This window comes from Malaya genurostris, chromosome 3, assembly GCF_030247185.1.
Source record: "Malaya genurostris strain Urasoe2022 chromosome 3, Malgen_1.1, whole genome shotgun sequence".
In the NCBI taxonomy this organism is placed as follows: Eukaryota; Metazoa; Arthropoda; class Insecta; order Diptera; family Culicidae; genus Malaya; species Malaya genurostris.
In genome coordinates, this window is record NC_080572.1 from 119,268,908 (window position 1) to 119,283,342 (window position 14,435).

General features: G+C 35.5%; 1 long non-coding RNA gene across 2 annotated transcripts; it reads left to right on the forward strand.

Annotated features, from left to right (window-relative positions):
- Positions 1 to 8,863: 8,863 nt before the first annotated feature.
- On the forward strand, positions 8,864 to 9,790 carry LOC131435085 (uncharacterized). Of its 2 annotated transcripts, none has more exons than XR_009230444.1 (3): positions 8,864 to 8,948; positions 9,009 to 9,087; positions 9,145 to 9,790. It is a non-coding gene; the product is annotated as an uncharacterized LOC131435085 (long non-coding RNA). The 2 variants fall into 2 exon arrangements; XR_009230445.1 differs by having other exon boundaries at positions 9,157 to 9,790.
- The last annotated feature ends 4,645 nt before the right edge of the window (positions 9,791 to 14,435 follow it).

Sequence of the window (14,435 nt, forward strand, 5' to 3'; positions counted from 1 at the left end):
AGACTATTCCTGTTTTTATAAAGTTTCTATGGTAGCTTCGACAGGGTGTTTTTAATTGTAGTTGTTTACTTTGACCCTCGGGCAATTTCCACATCACTCACAAATGTCTATCCATCTCGTGTCTATGCCAGAGTGAATGGTAATATTTAATACAGCTTTGAATTGAAACGAATTCAACCAACTTTTGAACAACCTTCTGACCTCATTTCAACATTAGTCTTGAAGAACATTCTCCGTTTTTGAGTTAAGGGAAATGACATACTGATTGAAAATTATCTATATCAAATATTGACAATGGAAGAACCTTGACGAGGTTATCTTAAAATAGGTCAGATATATACCATAAAATCAACTGTTTAGTTTTGGAATAGAACAAATCCTTCTCAGTAACGAGCCATACAATAGTACCATCAATACTGTTGTTCATTATTACCTAGGGTTCATATTGAAATTGTATCTCAATTTGCGTTCCATGAGCGAACTTTCATGCGTGAGGAATGTTACCAGGGCCGGTGAAAGAGGTGGGCACGGTGGGTAGTACTACCCACCCGAAAATTCCAAAGGTGGGTAATTACCCACCTGAAGTTTCAAGCGAAAACTATTAGTATTGTTTATACAAATAAGAATATTTTTATTGCAACTCGAAATAATAAATGAAATTAAAATCAAAATTAATCAAATCGTTTAGTAACTTGACATTCACATTCTAGTAGATGAGTTAAGCTTAAGCGTCTCATCAATGCAAATGAAACCGTACTCATCCATTTTTAACTGATTTTCGATATCATTATACATACTGCTTGGAAATGCATTGATATTGATATTATATAGATATAGAAACTTCAATTAATAATGAACCATGTCTAGTTTTCTCTGTTTTTCAAACCATTGTCATCGTTTCCGCTAACAGATACGACAGATTTTTATACACAAGTTCACGGTTTCCAGAAGATTTCTGCTCTTCAATGAGCGCGCTCGCATTCAAGAAAATCACTCACACAAATCAAGACTCAGTATCGAATCGACTTGCACTCTGTGCCGTTCGATATTGACGTATTATTATTAAAAGTCCAGGAACTAACTAGGAAAACCGTAATTCATGTGCAAAGATTTTTTTATTCATCAACATTATCATCTTTAAATGCAACGCAACAGTACTAGTTTTTTTTTAACTTTTAGATACCTTACTTATTGGATGAATTATCCATGGCCTCGAAATAGGATTCAGTTTCAACGATGACTCTCTCATTGGAGCCAATAATTTTTCTCGGGAGTATCTTTTACAGATCAGAAAAGGACAAGTAGTTGCTGGAGGTTCGGTTATTGAGAATATGGTGGGTGACTTGTGACACGGTGAATTGTCTTGGTTAAAGATAGTTTTTTTCTTTTTCATATGAGGCTGTTTGTTCGATTTTGCTCTTCAAATGCATCAGTAATTTAATATTATAATCACATTTGATGGTACTTTCCTTTTTAAAATAGTCGATGTTAATTATACTCGAGCATCGAAGAACTGACGCCATGATTGTCCCAGCTACCTGTTGCGTTTTCGGATGACTTTCTCCGCATGAATGCGGATACGACCCCGCCGAAAAATGTTGGATCCATGATTCGTTCATTGTTTCATGCCAACGCAAGAAATCTTTTCTATTGCGCCTAAACAGTGCCGAACAGCTCTGGATCGTTGTCGCGTTGTTGCTTTTGTTCTATTGTGAGCGAACATGGCACCCATTTGTAAAAGACCATTTTGATGCCCAGATTTTCGCGTAAGATCGAAAAAGCATATTCTGTTGATGTGCTAACCATCTCAGCACACCTAATCTCACGAGCTTTGATTTTGCGTTCATCCAATACGATTATCAAAACTTGCCTAATTTTTTCCGGATGACAGAAATCTTTGTTTTCAATGAATCCGAGTGCGAGTAACACTTCTCAACTCATTGCAGAGTGCTGGACTTTCCCTTTAAGAAGAAATACTTTATCAATACAAGGACTTCGTTATTTCCATGTTTTCGTACATTAAAAAATAACGTAACTAACGTAAAAGTAACTTATACATCGGTAGGCTTAGTATTTGTGGAACGATTGACGTAAAAATTTAACACATGTCATCTGAATGTTGCTACTTTCGAAAAATAAGGTTTGCTTGACATATCATGTCAATTGTATGGGTGCGCTGTGCTACTATTTTGGCGCGCACGAATTTGACATTTCTCTTCCCTACTTCTATGTATGAGATTCGATGCGGACTCACCTGAGGGTGCCATGTTCACAAAAAGGGATGTTGCCAATGATTTGTTCGTGAAATGTGAGAGCTGGATATCTAGTTAATATGATGTCTTTGTCCCGGTACGAAAAATTACCCACCTGGGCTTAACATGTTTCACCGGCCCTGAATGTTACTGGTGGCCTAGTTCCCTATAAAATGCAGTTTATGAAACCTAACTTCACTCAAAATCGAATTTGAATTATTACACAGGCTTTGACTGTTATTTGATCTCGACCAGCAACCCAAAGTAACCAATAGGCATCAGATCAGACCGTAGCCCGCTTTCTGGGATACATTTGTACTCCAGGAAAATGAAAACCAAATTTGGTTCCGTCAGAGGTAAGTTAGAAGTTGTTCGACGAAAGTTGTGAACATGTTTGCTCACTAATTTTTCCTTTCCCTGCACTAAGGTAAATGCTACTCGGAGTTTTACAACAAGTGAGTAAATCTAACTTTACCCACTATACAGAAGCAGTGCAGTAAAACTTCATTCAATTCAATTGAAACTGAATGTGGAACACATTGACAATCTCTCTACTGAAGTAAACTTCACTCTCTGACACACACAATGTTTGCTGATAACCCGAACGAGCAGCATTCAGTTCATCACTCGTTTCTCTTCAATCGAGGCTCAGTTTAATTACCGTCAGATGATCTCTTGATGTAACAAAATATCTCTTTCAATAGTGTGAGAGCGGCCTTCGAATGAGGTTCATGTAAACATTCGAATTGGTTCAAGATAATAGATGAAAGACTAATCAGATAACTGAAATATCAATCACAGAATACACATAAATTAATTGTTTTCTCCTTCAGTTTTCATTTTTAATACTGTACTCCATTTATAATTCTATTCGTTCGAATCTGCTTACTACCAAGAGCGAAGACACTGAAACAGCTATACTACTTGGAACTTGAAACTGAGCAAGCAAAACTTCAAATGACTAGGTACGATTACTCAACTGACGATGAATTCTGGGAGCTTCACTTGAAAATGTCAGCAAAAGTCAAATGAATTAGTAGGGCTAGGCTGACGGTCAGCGGCCATAAAGTTCATTTTCATCTTATATTGTTCGATTGAAAATGAAATTTTACCGCACTGTACAGAAGTACCCCTCTTTTAGCGGAAGTGAGTGAAATTGTACTCTCTTTAGAGTAACATTGCGTGAGCTGGAATGCTATAAAACATTAGTGAAGTTTGTTGTCAACAACGAAAACTTTCACCCGATCTATTTTATCCGCTTTATCGTTACTAAAATTAAAATGAATGTAATGTAATGGAAATCTTCCCTTATCATTCGTCGCTGAAGTGTTGTTTCCTTTATTTGAACCGTTCTGCATATATCTGAGTTTGTTTGTTTATTTGGAGCAGGGAAAAGCCAGAGTTCAGTGAAATTTGTTCAATTTAAATTCCAATATGATTTTGTTCAGGAAATGCTCATAAGCAATGCTGTCTAATCGAAATATTTAATTACTCGACTTTAAATTATGATCGATTGGCAATGAGATGTTTTTGGAGTAGAATTTGGATCACAAATTTCCAAGAACTGTTCATGGGGTCGATCAGCGATACGATACGATTGGTCGAGATGCATTGTCGAGATGCATTGTCATGCAAATTATTGTTGAAATGTCATAACAGTATGAATGAGACTCCATTTGAATCCCTAAATAGTCCTATATACTATAGAAAGTTTAACGTATTCGTTCATCGTGAATCCTTTTTTTGGATTACGTAGTTCTTCGTCTCTCCCATGGAATCTACCTCGAACTACTGCAGAATATATTAAGTGGATACATTTTATATTAATAACAAGAAACACTTAGATTAGGTGAATGTTCATTAGTATGTTCCCGGTTCAATGCCTCGGGCGCTAGTCTTACAAACCAGTTGTCGTATGTTCGAGTCCCGAACTGGAAGGATTCTCAGTGTCAGTATGATCGCAGCACGATCCATGCAATGGTTCTGTACGCTATGAATCGGCCGCGAAGTCTGTTGAAACAGAAGATCAAATTCCATACGAAAGCCCATTTGATATTATTTCCAATATTTAATTAGTTTTGGAGGTATGCTTCTGTTTCGTTACTTTTTTTATTGTTTCACATATGTTTTGGGATCGCGTTTTCAGAAATAACTAATTTGAATCTCTGGCAATGGTTTGTCGAAAGATAAAAAAAATTGCCGATGGTTTCGAAAATGAAATTCTCAAAAATATGTTGCTTACTTTTCCTCGCTTATTTGTGTGAACTATACAAGGTAAAAAACAAATAAATCGTTGAAATTTAAAAACATTCCAGCAGACCCTGTCAGCTTGGAGCGAAATCAATCCTCAGCTCAGCAAGCCATCGCATGGCATCACATTCAACATATCATCATAAATCAAATAAACATAGATTTCCCAGTGTAATAGTAATGTAGTTGAGCAACCCGTGACAGCAAAAGCACCGTCTGGTGGAGAATGGGTGCGTAAATGCTCCTAAAATGCATGCAAAAAGTTGCCTGCGCATTTAACACAACCACAGTAGCTAATGGAAAAAAGTACACCCGTTTGTCACTAGAGGTGCTGTTAGTGTCACCGTACAGTGAGAAATCTATGTTTATTTGATTTATGATATCATGTCAATTGTATGGGTCCGCAGTGCTTCTTTTTTTTCGCGCAAGAATTTGACGTTTCTCTCCCCTACTTTTATGTACAAGATTCGATGCGGACTCACGGATACGTTGCCAATGATTTGTTCGGGAAATGTGAGAGCTGGATATCTTGTTTATGATGTCTTTGCCAAACGTCAATCTACGTGAATTTCCGGTGCGAAAATTGCGATTGGAAATGGCGAACAGTCAGTCCTTCAAGTGTAAGTATTTTGAAAATTTGCGAGAATTTTTTTTATTACCATTTATACTACAAAGCAAAAAAATGGCGGTTTTGGTTTAATATGTCAACTATGCCGGTTTTGTCAGTCTTACAAATCCACTCCCCCAATATTATCGGTTGCTGGTGTTTTTTTTCAACCATTAGTTTTATACTTTTTCTAAACATAAATGTATATTATTTCATCTTAGGAATACTATTGATTTATATGAAAATCTGAGAAAACCTCCATGTGACTTCAACCAATATCTAAAATTACAATCCATTTGAATCCCTAAATAGTCCTATATACTATAGAAAGTTTAACGTACTCGTTCATCGTGAATCCTTTTTTTTTGATTACGTAGATTCCATGGAATCTACCTCGAACTACTGCAGAATATATTAAGTGGATACATTTTATATTAATAACAAGAAACACTTAGATTAGGTGAATGTTCATTAGTATGTTGCCGGTTCAATGCCTCGGGCGCTAGTCTTACAAACCAATTGTCGTATGTTCGAGCCCTGACCTGGAAGGATTCGTAGTGTCAGTAGAATCGTAGCACCAGTTATGCAATGGTACTGAACACTCTGAATCGGCCGCGAAGTCTGTTGAAACAGAAGGTCAAATTCCACTACAGGACTGTAATACCAAAGTTTTGTTTTTTACTATATTTTATCTATGAACTCTTACAGGATTATGCCTTAAACAGCTTCTAAATGCCATTCAAAACCGATTTATACAAAACATGATTCAAATTAAAGCTCTCAGTGTCTTAAAAGATACTGTGCAATTCCATCCAGATCCGAAATTAATTGTTTACTTTCAAACCGTCATACATTATTATGCAAAATCGGTATGCATCGGTACGTGCTGGTACGAAAAAAGAAGAAAACGCACCCGCCTAGCACACAGCGTGATTTGATCAATTTTGTATAGCGTGCAGGGTTGCCACATTTAAATCTATATTAACTTGATATAACTGTTTACAAAGATGATGGTGATTAATACGAAACAAAGCTTTTAATTTTATACAAGTTTGAAAAAAAAATCTTGACAGAATCTTCTAGTGATGTTTTTGAAAACATAAGTAATATGAGAAAGGCATCATTACACCACTAGGTGGATTAAAAAAAGGTTTTGTTTAAGGACATTACAGTATAATTACTGAATCCTAATCATGAATACCTGATTGGTCCAGTTATAAATGACAGCTCGAACCAAATTCAAATTGGCAGAACGTTCGTCAACTAATAGATTACTGAACTGGTTGCGGAAAGTTCAGCTGTGTAAAATTCGGTAATGTTTTGCTAAGTTCAGTAAAGATAACTAAGTGTGTAGGTGTGTACTTTCTTATTTTTATTGAAGATTCAATGAAAAGTTTTTGGAAAAATATCACAGTAATATTCATTAGCGTATGAGTAATATAAGAGAATCAATTATCACACCACTAATAGGATTAAAACGTTTTTCCTACTGTAGTAATTTCCTAAGGTAGTGTTCAACAGTCGTTGGATGAAGTGGCTTTGAATTCTCTTACAATCGTACAGACGGCTTTATTTCATAGGAATCATTCACGCTCCTACTACAGAGATTTATAATGTCAATTGAGACAGAAAGGACAACGGATGTACAAAACTCGACGTGAACATTTCATAAGGGCACATAAACCAATGAGAGATTCTCTTTGTTTACTTTCTCTTCTGTTAATAACACCTAAATTTTCACATCCACTTACCCAATTTGCATATAGAATGAAAGAAAATATCTCCAGCTTTGTAATAGTATCATACATGTAACGAACAATTGCGTAAGATATAATCGAAAGAGGAAGTAAACAAAGAGAATCTGTCAATTGTTTTAAGACCCTTTTGAAATGTTCACGTCGAACTGTCATATTTACATTATATTGCTAAGACAAGACCTGACAACTGGCTTCTTATTCTTCCTTCCGAATCATCCTTCTCGTCTTTTTCGCCCTGTGGAATAAATACCAACGTATCGGCTACAGTGTAGCCATATTTACAGATATTTTTTTTAACTATTCTAGGAAAAAAATATTACATTTAAACTTTTAGACTTTAGGTTTTTGATTTGAAATAAGCATAAAACATGTTTTGGTGAATGCATTTCTTTATTATATATTAATGCTTAAAAACAATTAATTGAGCTTTGATGACAAAACACGAAATATCTCATGTTGAATGAAAAATCGGATCCATTGTTGACGTATTACCGGATCTTTAGGAAACCGGAAAAATTCAGGTTTGGATAGAAATGCTTAATGCGACCACAGTGTGGAACACAACAGTTCATTCTTCTCGTAAAACTAAACACACTTTCGAGTTTACACTAATTTAACAAATCTTTTTTGGTTACACTTTAATTCACTAAAAAGAAAAACGGCTTGATGCCTATTTTAATTACACAGTCCTGCCACTATAAACATTTATTACCAAAGAGATTGAAAAAAAGTGAAACATTCTCCGAAAATTTTCATTTTCATTGGTGAGCTAAAATTATACATTTTAATAAATTTGTTTTCTGATTTTCTTTATACTTGGCATCATTGCTCGCGTACCCTGCAAAAGTTTTTTCTTTTCACAATGTGCATGTGGCAACATCAAAATCAGCCAATCAGAAACTGGTCCATTTTGGAACAAAAGCAGCCCCCCCCCAGATGTCAGGTCTTGTCTTAGTTATATTGAAGTAACATCGAATCGACGTAAACATTTCAAAAGGTCACATGCGTAAATGAGAGTTTCGTTTTGTTTACTTGCTCTTTTGTTAATAATTTAAGTTTATATCCTAAATACTCGTGTAATTCCTTACAAAATTTAGATGAGTATCTAACATTTGTATAATAACGTAGAAATAATCAGAAGAAAAGGAAACAAAGAGAATTTGTCGTTTGCTTATCGGCCCTTTTGAACTGTTCACGTCGAGACATTCGTGGTGTATTATAGACGTTTACAGCAACAGTACCGTAAATAACGATTTATAGTACAATTAGCAATGCCAAATTAGCAAGTAAAATCAGAATGTAGAAAAAAATAAATAATACATGTTCTTTCATGAATCTGACGAAATATTTTCTTAGTCAAGTCAAAATTTTGAGTGAATCACTCTTTTACAATGGTTTTGTCATTGCGGAAAGATGCTAATAGGGATGTCGTGATATCGATCGATTAATCGATTTATAACACAAATAATCGAATAAAATTTAATCGAATAGTTTGAAAATTTACTCGAATAATGAATAATCGAGTAGGTAAAAAAAATTCGACATCCCTAGATGCTTACTACAATAACAAGGCCCGTCAATGGGCTGTGCCTACCGTATCATATGCCCTTTTCGCATGTTATTACTTGATTTCAAATATCATCCCAAAATAATCCATAAATCAAATGAACGTTGCTTCAAACTATGACATGAACCGTTATTACTAGATACAGATGATCATCAAAGCTGCAGTGTCTATCCTTGGAGTAAGATTTTAGTTGAAGGTTTTCCAATTATTTCTCACATATATACCAAAACCCCGAGCGAGGTAAAACAGCGATGATGACGAATCAAACGACCGACGGCAGCAGAAAAGACTGCTACCAAAAGTATCAAGCCAAGAGACGGTAGTGTGCACTCCCAGATAGATAGTCTCGTCATACCGGCAGGCTTCCTTTATATGATGAATAATGCTTGAATGTTTCATGATGCGATACGACTTCGTTTAGTTGGGGCTGGTTTTGGTTTGATTCCATTCGGTTCGGTTTGGTTGGGGTATGTTTGGCGGTCATTGCACGTCCCGGGTAACATGCTGCCTACCCGGTATGTCCTTCTCTCACTCTATTGCATTCTTCTCTTGGCTTGACGACGGTCTCTTTCTAGCAAAGGAACCAGTTGGTGGCAGTAACTAATGCAATGGCTTTGCTTTTCCTGTTCACTTGCTCTTTACGAAGTAACGTAGGTATATAAACTGTACAATCTACACCTTCTCCTAGATAGTGAAATCCAAGTACTAAAGTTTGCATTTAAGGTCGCCCAATAGCCTAATGGCAGAGGGTAAAAAGCACAAGAGGGAAAAAAACGTTGTTCGTAGTGATCTTCGAATTGGTACCATTTGTGGGTGGGATGTAAAATTCAAACAAGAATGGAAGGAATGATGAGGTGTTATTGTCAGCCAAAATTATAAAACGTGCAAATCATATATGCTTCTACCTTTCACCGCTTCGCTCGATTCAATGTGAAAAAACATTCACAAACGTTTGAAAACTACCAAAACATTCAATACAGCAAGAGAGCGCGATGTTTTTTCTAAGAAGAAGCGGAAAATGTTAGCTGAATAGCAAAACACAAAATCTATCATCAATACGTATTATTATTCAATATTCAACTAATTGAAGTAATAGATAAATAGAAACAGTCAGAATCATATGATGTAAAAACCATGTATCATTAAATAACATCAAACTGTAACACAGAATAATCGTCATATATTGAAATCATGATGTAATAAATGTAATAAACGCTCATGGAGTCATTATGAAATAGACAAAATAATTCCCAACTATTAAGTTAAATATTTCAACCAGCGGATGTATTGAATGAGGACGATGAAAGCTTTCGCTTTTTAATATACGATTGCACTGTTCCACATACATGTTGTTGTTACACTGTTCTTCAACCGGACTTTTTGAAAAATTATTAAATGTACACACTTTAATTGGATTACCGATCTCAGGCCTTAGCTGTGCAAAGCTAAGCTAGCTTCGGTAGCTGATTTTTTCAGTAAAAATAACAAAACTACGAAGTGGTGAATCCCAGTAAAAAAGTTTTAGTTTTAGTTTAGTTCACCCCAAGGAAGTATCTTCGGTCCCACACTATTCATCATATTGTAAAGGTCGTGTCATCAATACATACTGATTACAGAATCTACAGATAGGTCTGGATGCTCTTACTTACAGATAGGTCTGCATGCTCTTACTAGATATTTCACAAGCTTTTATTAGGTTGATCTTTGAATCGGACTCGAAACTAAAGAAAACTTCAGAAACCTAGGCTCAAAATTTGCATTCGATCAGCGTAATAAACACTTCCATGTACAATCCAAACCATATCATTGAACGGTTGACAATATCTAGTATAGTTAGTTCATGATATTCGTTCATTGCATTTTTTTTAAACATGCTCTTCTTAAAAAATAATAATAATTAATAATATAGTATTCAAATATATTATTAATTTTACTTCGATGCACTGCCGTAGAACCGAAGAGAGCAATCGCAATGGATTGCGAATCAATCACAACAATATGAATATTTTCTTCATGGTGAGATTTTAAGTCTCAAATAATATTCATTATGTGTACATGGATAATTTTCGAGCATTTAGAAAGTTTGTTTTCATACTTCGTTCTTAATATCATCATGAACAAAGCTTTTTTCAAAGCCGTTTTGAAAAACATTTAACTAGAATTAGACCAGACCCTGTCAGCTTGGAGCGAAATCAATCTTCAGTTCAGCAACGCCATCGCACGGCGTCACATTCAACATATCATGTCAATTGTATGGGTGGGCAGTGCTGCTATTTTGGCGCGCACGAATTTGACATTTCTTTTCCCTACTTATATGTATATGAGATTCGATGCGGACTCGCCTGAGGGAGCCATGCTTACAAAAAAGGATGTTGCCAATGATTTGTTCGGGAAATGAGAAAGCTGGATATCTTGTTAATATGATGTCTTTGATTAGACCCTATCAGCTTAGGCCAAATATCATGTCAATTAGGTTTTTTACCGTCACTGCTAACCTCAATCGGATGAACACTTTTTGACAGTCCAGCAGTACTGTTTGTAAACAGAAATTTCTTTTGTTTGTTTATTGACAAATTGGATCAGACGATTTACGGTCCGTATCGCCTAAATAATGTTTTAAAACATGTGTTCACAATTGAATACTGTTCGTTTTTGATATTTATTAAATAAAAGTGATTAGTTGCAAAGTGTAAGGATGATTGTTTTAGATGTGCTCTTCGATTTTTGTTTAAGCTTGTTTGTAAACAGTACCGCTGAACTGTCAAGGATGAATACTTGTTCATTTGTGTCGTCACGATAAAAAACCTAATTGTATGGGTGCACAGTGCTGCTATTTTGGCGCGCATGTATTTGACATTTCTCTCTCCTTCTTACAAGTTGTATCAAATTTACTAGTTTTTTTGTCTCAATTTTAACTGATTTCCAATATGCCACTAAGCACTAGTTAAAATTGCGTTTTCTGAGGCAAGAAAGTGGTTAGATGTAAGTAACAATACATAAATTTTTTGTTGCAAACTGCTAACAAATAAGCTGTAGTAACAAATATTTCATTAATTTGATTATTCTTATGCAGATTTCGCTACCGATAATTGAGTTTTGCGGCAATATGCCAATTGTCCAATCCACGTGTGAATGTGTTGGTGTGGTTATTTTCAGTGGCTGTGTGGTGAATGCTAGTGTGACTATGTCGCAAATACCCAGTGAATTTTGTCGAGCTGCGACAAGCCTATTATTCCAATTATTGAAGACATATATGCAATAAAAAATACTGCAATGCCAAAAGAACAGTAGGGAAAGGCATAAAACCGTTTATGAAAATCTATAACACGTAATCGAACTGTCTTCTACTTGGTTCATAAGTTCACAGCTTACGAAACTCTATACGCTTTTGCCGTAGTGTATGATTGTTGCTAAAAATGTTTTGTCGTGAATACGACTTACTTTACTATGGGGCGCCTTTTCAAAATTAGCCATATGGAAGAATGGGCAGAACTTAATCGTGAATATCTCGACTTGTATTAATGGTAGCAACATAATTCTTTCACCATTTCATCAAAAATATGATCAGGAATTCAGGATAATATTTTGAACAGTGTGCGATAACCACAAACAACTCAAAAATTAAGTTTTCTTAAAATTTGAAAACAACGCGGAAAACACCTTACTTTCGCTTGGGTTTTTCGCGCAAGGACGACGATTTTGAGGTAGTCAGACACATATCTTCAACTGAATGCGTATAAAAGGGGAACCGTGGTCGAAAATCGATCATTTCTTTTCGTGCGTTCGATGGAAGCAGACGTCGTGGGAGTGGAATCATCAACCAGCAGCGACGGACCAAATTGAGTTCCTCAATTTGGTCCTTGTGAATGCTAGAACCGAATCCCTACAGCATATTGATAATTTCTTTCAATAAATTATGCAAATCCGAAATGAAATAATCGACAATAAAATTCTGTATGCGGCTATTTTTATAGCCGTTAGGACCGCCCATTAGTGAAAAAGCTACAAACGAAATCACATAAAAGGAAAACAAAAATTCAATCAGTTTGGATTCAATCGCCACTGCGAGCAGATGTGTTTTGTGTCGTCTGCACGCTTTCGACAAGAGCGATTACGTCACAGCTGCCAGTCATTAGCATTGGGAAAAAAAACAACGGTGGAGAGCATTGCACAATATCAGCCGTTCTAATGGCTCTAAAAGTTTTCTAAATAACTATTAGGATTTGTTGTTCGCAAATCGTAGGGAAATATCCTCAGTTTACTGCAAATCAAGAATAGTTTGCTTAGATTTGTGCACTTTTCGCTGTGTGAAATTCACAGTAATCGAGATCAAGTGAAGCCTTTTTTTGCGAAAAATGTTCCAGAGTTTAATGTCGTAGAGAATTACGCAATTTGACTCTTCTGAATGCTGGAAACGAATCCCTACAGCATATTGATAGTTTCTTTCAATAAAATATGCAAATCCGAAATGAAATAATCGACATTAAAATTCTGTATGCGGCTATTTTTATAGCCGTTAGGACCGCCCATTAGTGAAAAAGCTACAAACGAAATCAGGTAGAAACAAGTCTCTCAACAAAACTTGAATCAGTTTGGATTGTATCGCCACTGCGAGCAGATGTGTTTTGTGTCGTCTGCACGCTTTCGACAAGAGCGATTACGTCACAGCTGCCAGTCATTAGCATTGGGAAAAAAAACAACGGTGGAGAGCATTGCACAATATCAGCAGTTCTAATGGCTCTAAAAGTTTTCTAAAGAACTATTAGGATTTGTTGTTTGCAAATCGTAGGGAAATATCCTCAGTTTACTGCAAATCAAGAATAGTTTGCTTAGATTTGTGCACTTTTCGCTGTGTGAAATTCACAGTAATCGAGATCAAGTGAAGCTTCTTTGTTTTTGCGAAAAATGTGAAAAAGGGGAATGCGTGCATAATTCATAAAATTGATATTCGGAAGTGTTAAGGAACATGTCAGTTGTTTTCGTATTCACGACATCCAGTTATGTCTCTGACATTACCCACCCGCCTTTTTTTTACCTCAGTGTAAGATTGAACCCCCAACCAACAAACTTTAGCGGACCTTACACGATTATTAAAAGTGTAATTGCTAAAAAGTCTTACTTAGTCATCATTAAAAATGACAATTCTCGTGTAAGGGCCGCTTATTAGATGAGAAAGTTTGACAACCATGAAGTAAACATTCTCTTCAGAAATCAGAACTATACGTGAAAAAAAAAACTGCAGATGCAAAGTGTAGATTTAAATTATTAATGTTTCATTAACCTTAATATTTTAATGGCAAATCAAATTTATTTTCAGCTAAAGGAAAATAAAGAATATTGTTAATACTCTTTAATTGCTGAGGAAAAATGATTCTGGTCACAAGCCCCGTGCTGGAGTAGTTAAAAATACTCATCATTAATAACGAACGTGTAATGTTAAAAAGTAATGATGTACAGTAATGCAGTAATGACGAACGTTTGAGCAGAAGTGTCATTACTTAGTAATGACACTTTTAATGATCGTGTGAGGGCCGCTTATGATTGTTGCTAAAAATGTTTTTTCCTCAGTGTAAGATTTAACCCCCAACCAACAAACTTAAGCGGCCCTTACACGATCATCAAAAGTGTAATTGCTAAAAAGTAATGTCATTTTTAATGAACATGTGAGGTGATGAAATCTCCATACAAATTAGGAATGTCATAACTTTAGTAATCATTAAAAATGACAATAATAATTCCCGAGAAAGGGCTCTTAATAGATCTGTGCACTCTGCATCGGTGTGGGTAACAGTGACATCAAATTGCTTAATAGAAAAAAACCTTGCTCACTAACACCTCAAAAAATCAAAATGTGTGTAACTTGTATGAAAAGTGAAAATATCTACAGATATGATGTTGCCTTCATTGTTACGAATAAATCAATTCAATGTTACTCCAAGCAATGTGTTCTATAATTGTATCGTAAAAATGAATTATAATTGTGAAACTTCAAATATAAATCA